The sequence below is a fragment of the Rhinoderma darwinii genome, chromosome 1, assembly GCF_050947455.1.
Source record: "Rhinoderma darwinii isolate aRhiDar2 chromosome 1, aRhiDar2.hap1, whole genome shotgun sequence".
NCBI lineage: Eukaryota > Metazoa > Chordata > Amphibia > Anura > Rhinodermatidae > Rhinoderma > Rhinoderma darwinii.
Window position 1 is genome coordinate 209,794,631 of NC_134687.1, and position 11,869 is coordinate 209,806,499.

An 11,869-nucleotide genomic window follows, 5' to 3' on the forward strand; every position below is an offset into this window, starting at 1 on the left:
AATTCTCCAGAGTACGGAAATACCCAACATGTGGTCATAAACTGCTGTTTGGGCAAGCAGCAGGACTCAGAAGGGAAGGCACGCCATTTAGCTTTTGGAGTACAGATTTTGCTGGTTTGATTTCTCGGCACCATGTCGCATTTGTAAAGCTCCTAAGGTACCAGTACAGTGCAAAAAAAGTGACTCCATTTGGCAAACTACACCCATTGAGGAATTTATCTAGGGGTGTAGTGAGCATTTTGACCCCACAGGTGTCTCATATATTTTATTACAAATGGGCAGTGAAAATGAAAAATTACATTATTTTCCAATAAGACGCAGCATTAGTTCAAAATTTTTCATTTTCTCAACAAATAAAGGAGAAAAAGCACCATAACATTTGTAAAGCAACTTCTTCAGAGTAGGGAAATACCCCACATGTGGTCATAAACTGCTATTTGGACACACAGCAAGGCTCTAAAGGGAAGGAGCGCCATTTAGTATTTGGAGTGGAGATTTTATAAGATTCGTTTTTTGACACCATGTTGCATTGAGCTATAGTACCAGTACAGTGGAACCCCCGATAAATTACCCAGTTTTGGAAACTAGATCCCTCAAAGAATTTATCTAGGGGTGTAGTGAGCATTTTGACCGCAGAAGTGTTTTGCAAAAATGAGTAAACAATAGATGTTGCAGATTGAAAATTGCTGTTTTCCACAGATATGCCATTTCAGTGCCCAATGTGTTGTGCCCAGCTTGTACCACCATAGACACACATCCCATAAATTGTTAAGCGGGTTCTCCAGAATACAGTAATACACTATATGTTGTCATAAATTGCCGTTTGGGCACACTGCCAGGCATAGTTGGACCACCATTTGGCTTTTGAAGATCAGATTTGCTTGGTGTTTTAGTGGTATTTTATCTTATAATGTGGGGGCATATGTAAACTGGGCGGAGTACATAAGGGTATATGTAATCTGGGCGGAGTACATCAGGGTATATGTAATCTGGGCGGAGTACATCAGGGTATATGTAATCTTGGCGGAGTACATCAGGGTATATGTAATCTGGGCGGAGTACATCAGGGTATATGTAAACTGGGCGGAGTACATCAGGGTATATGTAAGCTGGGCGGATTACATCAGGGTATATGTAAACTGGACAGAGTACATCAGGGTATATGTAATATGTGCGGAGTACATCAGAATATATGTAAGCTGTGCGTAGTACATCAGGGTATATGTAAGCTGGGCGGAGTACATCAGGGTATATGTAAACTGGGCAGCGTACATCAGGGTATATGTAATATGTGCGGAGTACATCAGGATATATGTAAGCTGTGCGGAGTACATCAGGATATATGTAAACTGTGGAGTACATCAGGGTATATGTAATATGTGCGGGTACATCAGGCTATATGTAAGCTGTGAGGAGTACATCAGGGTATATGTAAGGTGGGCGGAGTGCATCAGGGTATATGTAATATGTGCGGAGTACATCAGGGTACATGTAAGCTGTGCGGAGTACATCAGGGTATATGTAAGCTGTGCGGAGTACATCAGGATATATGTAAGCTGTGCGGAGTACATCAGGGTATATGTAATCTGTGGAGTACATCAGGGTATGTGTGAGCTGGGCGGAGTGCATGAGGGTATATGTAAGCTGTGCGGAGTACATCAGGGTATATGTAATATGTGCGGAGTACATCAGGATATATGTAAGCTGTGCGGAGTACATCAGGATATATGTAAACTGTGGAGTACATCAGGGTATATGTAATATGTGCGGGTACATCAGGCTATATGTAAGCTGTGAGGAGTACATCAGGGTATATGTAAGCTGGGCGGAGTACATCAGCGTATATGTAAACTGGGCGGAGTACATCATGGTATATGTAAGCTGGGCAGAGTACATCAGGGTATATGTAAGCTGGGCGGAGTACATCAGGGTATATGTAAGCTGTGCGGAGTACATCAGGGTATATGTAAGCTGTGCAGAGTACATCAGGGTATATGTAAACTGGGCGGAGTACATCAGGGTATATGTAAGCTGGGCGGAGTACATCAGGGTATATGTAAACTGGGCGGAGTGCATCAGGGTATATGTAAACTGGGCGGAGTACATCAGGGTATATGTAAGCTGGGCGGAGTACATCAGGGTATATGTAAACTGGGCGGAGTGCATCAGGTGATAATAGGATGATGTAATAATGGGGTGAATTAATAATCCATGGATTGGTGTGGTACGCTTTGAACCAATCCTTTATACACAGGCCGGGATTATTGGGTATTATACAAAATATCTGCGCTACAGTGTTGCCTAATCTTTGACTTCTTCACTAGCCCTATAAGCCGCACAAGGCCCTAAAGTTTCCTCATCTCCGCTGCATCTACAGGGTCCACCTGTGGGGTCCAGCAAATGATGATGTGGTGTATTTAGTGAAATTCTACTGGACCTAAAAAATTAGTTTGTGCCGTCATTTTGCATCATTGCGTTTTGAGAGTCATAACGTGTTATTTTTCCGTTGACGGAGCTGTGTGAGGGCGCGTTTTTTGTGGAACGAGCTGTGATTTTTATTGGTTCCATTTTGGTGTACATGCGATTTTTTTATCACTATTTATTCAATTTTTTGGGAGACCAGGAAACCAAAAAACAGCCATTCTAGCAAGTTTTTTTTTTGTTTTGTTTTTTACAGTGTTCACCGTGCAATATAAACAACATGTTAACTTTATTGTGCGGGGCGATACGATTACAGCGACACCAAATTTATATAGTTTTTTTACGTTTCACTACGTTCCCACAATAAAAATACTCTTTTCTAAACAAATCCTGTTTTAGTGTCGCCATTTTCTGAGAGTCATAACTTTTTTATTTTTTCGTTGATATCGCTGCGGGACGGCTTGTTTTATGCGTGACGAACTGTAGTTTCTATTGGTACCATTTTGCGTTACTTGCAACTTTTTGATCACTTCTCATTAAAAAAAATTTGAGACAAGATGACCAAAAAATAAAATAGTCATTGTTTTTTATAAAAAAAATTTACGGTGTTCACCGTGTGGTGAAAATAATGTGATATTTTTATAGATCAGCCTGTTCCGAACGCGGCGATACCTATTATGTATAGTTTTTTTTCATGTTTTCATTTTTTTTCTAATAATAAAGGAGTTGATCAGGGAAACAGGGCAAGCGTTGTTTTTATTATTTATTTATTTTTCTTTCACATTTTTTTTTACATTTTTTACTTTTCCTTTTACACTGACCTGGGGACTTGAAGATCTGGTCTTCTGATCCCCGGTACAATACACTGCACTACTTATGTAGTGCAGAGTATTCTAACTGTCATTCTTCAACTGACAGTTAGCGTATTAGGTCCTGCCTCGGGCAGGACCTAATAGGCTTCCGTACTTGGGCAACCAGGAAGCCTAGCAACGGCTTCCTGGTTGCCATAGCAACCATCGCCACCCGCGATCCATCGCGGGGGGTACAGAGGGAGCTCCCTCCCTCTGTAAACCACTTCAATGCGGCGGACGTCATTGACAGCCGCATTGAAGGGGTTAAATGACTGCTATCGGCGGTAACAGCCATCGCAGCCATTGCAGCGGCATGTCAGCTGTGTATAACAGCTGACAGCCGCTGAAGATAAAGCGCGCACAGCTCCTGTGCTCGCTTTATCGCCAGGGCGTGACTGTACGCCCGAGTGCGGGAAAGCACTTGGAATTTGGACGTACAGTCACGCCCAATCGCGGGAAGGGGTTAAAACAGAGAGTGTTGTTTGTTTAAAAAAGTAATGAGGGAGATCTTGTGTGTATAAGGGGTTTTCCAGTCCCTAAAAATTGACGGCCTATCCTCAGGATAGGCCATCAATAGCTGATCGGTCTGGGTCTGACTGCCGGGATCACCGCCGATCAGCTGTTTTGAAGGGGATGCAGCGGTTGTACGACCCTTCAAAACAGCTGATAGGCAGGGACCAGTCGGACCCCGCCTGATCAGCTATTGGTGGCCTATCCTGAGGATAGGCCATCAATTTTTAGGGGCTGGAAAACCCGTTCAATTTGCTTTTTTGATGTATCACTGGTGTGGAAATGTTTACTAGACGCAACCCAACTTACGTAATTAAATCAGTGCCCTCTGTTACTCTATGCAGGATACTCTTCTTTTGCTCACCAGAGGCGTAGCTAGGTTCTCCAGCACCCGGGGCAAAGATTCAGTTTGGCGCCCCCCCCCAACCTCTTTCCCGACACCTCCTTCCCCCTCGCCGTGTTTGTTTTCTCTACCAATCGACGTGTCATTTCTTTTTATGTAACGCGAGCATAAAATTATTTGTCCATTTCACAAGCAATATGGTTCTATACACAACACCAGAACCAAGCTCAGTACATATATACAGCCCCAGAACCAAGCTCACTACATATATACAACACCAGCACAAATACAGCTCAATTTAGTGCAACCCCTGCCGTATAGGTATGTACGACGTAAAATTACAGCTCCCAGCATGGCCCGAACAATGGTAAGGATATGCCATTAGAATTGCTTCTAATTGTACCTGTGTCCTTGCGACACAGGTACAATTATAGTGCAGGAGGAGGGGGCGCTGGCGCCCCTCTCTGAACTGCGCCCGGGGCACCTGCCCCGCTTGCCCCCCCCCCCCTAGCTACCCTGTGCTCACTGTTCGTCCTTGTTTGACACATATTGTAATACTTTTTACTTTGTCCACACCTAAATATGAATAATATAGAAGAACAAATATTAAAATATGATATATTTGATGCTGTCTTTTCTATGCTGTGAAAATAACACCACACTAAACATTTTCTTTCTTACACAACTTAGGAAAAACAACACAGAAGGACTGGGTAAATCTGCAACTATATAGTTGTCCTTCTCGCTAAAGCAATCATATAGACCTGCAGACAAGAAGTGATTAGCAAGTATTGCCATAAATATCACATTTTTGCAGGAATTAAAACTTGGTGCAATTGTAATTACTGAAAAATTTAGTTTGGTGACTACTGCTATACTCAAACCTATACACCGCGTTCCAAATTATTATGCAAATGTTATTTTTCGCTGATTTTCCTAAATAGTCGATGCAAATTACAGTCAGTATACTCTTCAAGCCATATTATGGTAGGGAAAGGGGGAAAGAGGAAAGATGTGGTCTAGGGTTAAATTAATAAATCACTTATTGGTCTGCATTAAAATATTGTAATATTGTTAAAAGTCCAAAGGCGCAAACTGGTATGTGTGAGTGACCCCCAAACTCACATACCCTAGCCTGAAAATATGGGTAAGTATAATGTTGAGTGATTATACTTTGTATAGTGTGAAGTAATTACACTATCGCTATTGTTCCATTGTAGTACACGTGTCGGCTCCAGATGGGTTGAAAATGGAGTCAAGATATCATTATGTCACGGTGTAATATTGAGTGGTTTCACTTTGTATGATGTTGAGTGATTACACTCCCACTATTGTGCCTTTATAGTGCGCGTATCGGCTCCAGTGGATTGAAATTGATTCAGGATATCAATTTGAGCAGTATGTCCACTAGGGAAATAAGTTGAGCTGGAAAGTGGGCTAGCGTAGTAATAGCTGCATTGATGTAACAACAGGCAGCTAAGTGAACTTGAAATTGGCCCTGAAAAAATTGTATGCGCAAATGTGTCGGCCACATGCACATAAAGCGTAAATTGCTGCGTTATTAAGAGGCAGTCACATTAGCACAAAAAAAAATGTGTTATTTTATTATTTATTATTTTATGCCATTATGTTGAGTGATTTTACTTGATATATTGCTGAGTGATCTCACTGTTACTATTATTCCACTGTAGAGCACTTTCAGCTGAACTTGTGAATAGAAATATATTTATATTTATATAACTCCAATATGTAAGATGGAGTCCAAATCACAATTGAATAGTGGAACAGCTAGAGAAATTAAGCTGTGCTCAAAAGTAGAATCGTATGATATTTGCTACGTTGTCAGAACAGCAGAGAATATTGCTACGTTGTCAAAGCAGCAGACAGCTGGGTGCACTGGGGATTGACCCTGCAATAGCTAGATGAACAAATGTATACAGCCACATGCACAACTAGCGTTATTAGTGCATTATTGATAGGCGTTGGAATTTTCAAGCACACCCTCACGCCGCTGTATGTTGTATGCTGCTATGGCAGCAGTAGTGAGCACAGAGGCGGCGTTGTGCAGCCGCTCTGCAGAGTTCGCTCAGTGTATGAGCTGAGCTAATGAGTGGGACGGGGAGGGCTCGATTGCCGAGACCACACGATCTCCCCACACCAGGCCTGCGGTCTAGGTCCGTGGGTGAAATAATCACCCTGGGAGGGCCGTGCACTGAGTCACCAGTGCTCTGCAGAGTTAGCTCAGTGTATGAGCTGAACTAATGAGTGGGACGGGGAGGGCTCGATTGCCGAGACCACACGATCTCCCCACACCAGGCCTGCGGTCTAGGTCCGTGGGTGAAATAATCACCTTGGGAGGGCCGTGCACTGAGTCACCAGCTGTTAAATCGCAGCGTGGCGAAAATTGAAAGAAGTGTCCCGACTATCCAATATTGAGTAGCGGTACACGCTGCAAGTGAGTAGTGTAGCACAATGGAACAGCTGACAGCTGTCAGCCGTGTTGTATAGCGAGACTATTACGAGCTGAAGAGAGACAGCTCTAGTCATTTGTTTAGCACCAATGGATTAGGTTAAGCACCCGACGCGCGTTTCGCCAGAATTCTGGCTTCTTCCAGGGCTCTTCAAGCCATCAACCGTTGGAGTAGAATGCAAATTTTATTGAACAAATCTCCTAATGATAACAGATTTTTTTTTAGAAGTAAAAAACTCAAAATGCACTGTTTCACATTATTATGCACAACAGAGATCAAAACATTTTAAAGGTTGTAAAGAGAACTAAAATGGTAATTTGTTGAATTTGCAGCATCAGGAGGTCATATTTACAGAAATCAAAAGCTCTTTCAAAACAAAAAAAACTTACCAGGCCAAGTTACATGTTAACATAGGACCCCTTCTTTGATATCACCTTCACAATTCTTGCATCCATTGAATTTGTGAGTATTTGGACAGTTTCTGATTGAATATCTTTGCAGGATGTCAGAATAGCCTCCCAGAGCTACTGTTTTGATGTGAACTGCCTCCCACCCTCATAGATATTTTGCTTGAGGTTGATCAAAGGTTCTCAATAGGGTTGAGGTCAGGGGAATATGGGGGCCACACCATGAGTTTCTCTCCTTTTATGCCCATAGCAGCCAATGACAGAGGTATTCTTTGCAGCATGAGATGGTGCATTGTCATGCATGAAGATAATTTTGCTACGGAAGGCACGGTTCTTTTTGTACCACGGAAGAAAATGGTCAGTCATAAACTCTATGTACTTTGCAGAGGTCATTTTCACACCGTCAGGGACCCTAAAGGGGCCTACCAGCTCTCTGTAATTTTGGGGTAAGGAGACAGACAGGTGAGCCCTAATCTACCCGCCACTCAGTCCCTGCCTACTTGCAACGACCTGCCCTAGGCGACGGGGTGCAACTGGGCGACGGTCCCTACACTCAATAGCTGCACGACAGACAACCAGACAAGGGTACAAAGAAGCCGGGGAAATGGGGAAGTTGCCCACGGGAACACCGTGAGCAACAAGCGAGGTGAACGAGCCGAGTCAAACCAGGAGATGAGCGAGGTACAAAAACGCAGAGCAGAAGAGTGGTCAGTAAAGCCCAGGTCAATAACAAGCAGAGGGTCAGTAGTTCAAGAAGCTGCAGCAGGGCCAGGAAACCAGCAGAGAAGAATCACAAGCAAAGGAGGAACAGGAAAGGCAGGTATAAATAGACAGAGGGCGGGAGCTAGCTCCGTCTGGCCAGGCTGTGATAGGCTCTCCCACTCCTAAGCCTGCCATCCTGAGTGGTGGAAGATGGAGTCAGTCTCACAGACATAGAAGCAGGTGCAGACTGATTACCTATGGGCGTTGACACAGAAGCTGTGTCTGGCAGATCCTTTACAGTACCCCCCCCCCTTTTATGAGGGGCCACCGGACCCTTTCTAGGTGGAACCTCCTGACCAATACCCCAGCGTGAACATCCCAGGCGGGTACCCAAGTCCTCTCCTCAGGCCCCTATCCTCTCCAATGGACCAGGTACTGGAGGGAACCTTGGACCATCCTGCTGTCCACAATCTTGGCCACCTTGAATTCTACCCCCTCAGGGGTGAGAACAGGGACCGGAGGTTTCCTCGAGGGAGCAAAGGACGGGGAGCAGAGTTTAAGGAGGGAGGCATGAAACACGTTGTATACTCGAAAAGACGGGGGCAACTCCAGTCGGAAGGAGACAGGGTTGAGGACTTCAATGACCTTGTACGGCCCTATAAACCAGGGAGCAAACTTCTTGGACGGGACTTTAAGGCGCAAATTTTTTGACGATAGCCACACCAGATCCCCGACCACAAACAAGGGGTTAGCAGAACGTCTTCTATCTGCCTGAGTATTTTGTATGCTCTGGGACTCCTCTAGGTTCTTCTGAACCTGGGCCCAGACTGTGCACAGTTCTCGATGAACGACCTCTACCTCGGGATTGTTGGAACTACCAGGTGAAACGGAGGAGAACCGTGGATTAAACCCAAAATTACAGAAAAAGGGGGAGACCCCTGACGAGTTACTGACCCGGTTATTAAGGGAAAATTCAGCGAGGGGAATGAATGAGACCCAATCATATTGACAGTCAGAGATAAAGCACCTTAAATATTGTTCTAGAGACTGATTAGTCCTCTCAGTTTGGCCATTAGTTTCAGGATGGAAGGCAAAGGAGAAGGACAGATCAATCTCCAACTTTTTACAGAAGGCTCTCCAAAACAATGAAACAAATTGTACCCCTCTGTCAGAAACAATATTGACATGGACCCCATGGAGACGCAGGATGTGTAGGACAAACAAGGTAGCTAACGTCTTAGCATTGGGTAGTTTCTTGAGGGGCACAAAGTGGCACATCTTCTTTTTTTTTTTAAACTCGTTTTATTAACCCCTTAAGGACTGAGCCTGTTTTGGCCTTAAGGACACAGCCTATTTTTTCAAATCTGACATGTGTCACTTTATGTGGTAATAACTCCGGAATGCTTTTACCTATCCAAGCGATTCTGAGATTGTTTTCTCGTGACACATTGGACTTTATGTTACTGGCAAAATTTGCTCGATACATTAAGTATTTAATTGTGAAAAACATCAAAATTTAGCGAAAAATTGCAAAAATTAGCATTTTTCTAAATTTATATGTATCGGCTTGTAAGACAGATAGTAATACCACACAAAATTGTTGCTAATTAACATCACCCATATGTCTACTTTAGATTGGCATCGTTTTTTGAACATCCTTTTATTTTTCTATGACCTCACAAGGCTTAGAACTTTAGCAGCAATTTCTCACATTTTCAAGAAAATGTCAAAAGGCTATTTTTACAGGGCCCAGTTCAGTTGTGAAGTGGATTTTAAGGCCTTATATATTAGAAACCCTCGATAAGTCACCCCATTTTAAAAACTTCACCCCTCAAAGTATTCAAAACAGCATTTAAAAAGTTTATTAACCCTTTAGATGTTTCACAGGAATTAAGGCAAAGTAGATGTGAAATGTTCAAATTTCTTTTTTTTTTTGCAGAAATTCATTTTTCATCTATTTTTTTTGTAACACAGAAAGTTTTACCAGAGAAATGCAACTCAATATCTATTGCCCAGATTCTGCAGTTTTTAGAAATACCCCACATGTGGCCCTAGTGCACTTATTGACTGAAGCACCGGCCTCAGAAACAAAGGAGCACCTAGAGGATTTTGGGGCCTCCTTTTTATTAGAAAATATTTTAGGCACCATGTCGGGTCTGAAAGGCTCTTGCGGCGCCAAAACAGTGGAAATCCCCCAAAAGTGACCCCATTTTGGAAACTACACCCCTTGAGGAAATTATCTAGGGGTATAGTTAGCATTTTGACCCCGCAGGTTTATTGCAGAAATTATTGGAAGTAGGCCGTGAAAATGAAAATCTACATTCTTTCAAAGAAAATGTAGGTTTAGCTAATTTTTTCTAATTTCCACAAGGACTAAAAGGAGAAAATGCACCACTACTTTTGTAAAGCAATTTCTCCCGAGTAAAACAATACCCCGCATGTGGTCATAAACGGCTGTTTGGACACACGGCGGAGCTTAGAAGGGAAAGAGTGCCATTTGTCTTTTGGAGATCAAATTTAGCAGGAATGGTTTGCGGAGACCACGTCACATTTGCAAAGCCCCTAAGGGACCAAAACAGTGAAAACACCAAAAAAGTGACTCCATTTAGGAAACTACACCCCTTGAAGAATCCATCTAGGGGTGTAGTGAGCATTTTGAACCCACAGGGGTTTCATAGATTTTATTAGAATTGGGCAGTGAAGATAAAAAAAAAACATTTTTTTCCAATAAGACGTAGCTTTAGCTCAAAATTTTTCATTTTCTCAACAAATAAAGGAATAAAATAACCCCAACATTTGTAAAGCAACTTCTCTGGAGTACGGCAATACCCAATTTGTGGTCATAAACGGCTGTTTGGGCATACGGCAAGGATCAGAAGAGAAGGAGTGCCATTTGGCTTTTGGAGCACAGATTTTGCTGGATTGGTTTCTTGACACCATGTCACTTTTGCAAAGCTCCTAAGGTACCAGTACAGTGGAAACTCCCCAAAAGTGACTCGATTCACGAAACTACACCCCTTGAGGAATTCATCTAGGGGTGTAGTGAGCATTTTGACCCCACAGGTGTTTCATAGATTTTATTAGAATTGGGCAGTGAAAATAAAAAAAATCCTTTTTCTTCAATAAGACGTAGTTTTAGCTGAAAATGTTTCATATTCTCAACAAATAAATGAAAAAAAGCACCCCAACACTTGTAAAGCAACTTCTCCTGTGTACGGCAATACCACATATGTGGTCATAAACTGCTGTTTGGGCACAGAGTAGGGCTCAGAAGGGAAGGAGCGCCATTTGGCTTTTGGAGTACAGATTTTGCTGGATTGGTTTCTGGGCGCTATGTCGCATTTGCAAAGTCCCTGTGGGACCAAAACAGTGGAAACCCCCCAGAAGTGACCCCATTTTGGAAACTACACCCCTCAAGGTATTCACCTAGGGCTGTAGTGAGCATATTAACCCCACAGGTGATTGGCAGAAATTGGTGTGCACTCGATATTGCAGAGTGAAAATGGTTTTTCAATAGATATGCCAATATGTGGCGCCCAGCTTGTGCCACTGGAGACACACACCCCAAAAATTGTTAAAAGGGTTCTCCCGGGTATGGCGATGCCATATATGTGGAAGTAAACTGCTGTTTGGGCACACTGTAGGGCTCAGAAGGGAGGTAGCGCCATTTGGCTTTTGGAGCGTGGATTTTGCTTGTAGTAGTTTTGTTTTGAGTCTTACTGGTGTTTCCGTTTATAATGTCGGGGCACATGTAAGGCGGGCGGAGTATATAAGGGGCATAGTCAGGTGGTATAGTGGGGTAAAAAAAAACAATAAAATAATCCATAGATGTGTGTTATGCTGTGACACAATCCTTTCTGCACAGGCCGGTGTCGCACTAATAAATGGTCTTTACTTATTCCCCTTTTGGTCCACACTCGGCACCTTTGAAGTTTGGGGAATTTTGCTGGGAAAGTGTTGTCCAAGTATAATACGGGCGCCCTCACTTCCAGCAGATATGTTTGGGCCCACCCCTTCCTGGTTCCCTAATTTTAGGGGCCTTGATAATTCGCCACTTGAAACAGAAGAAATGTTCCCCTCGAGCCGGCACAACTACATATTTTTCTTTCCTGATTTATTGGTGCCTTGACTAATTTTATTTTTTCATAGACGTAGTGGTATGAC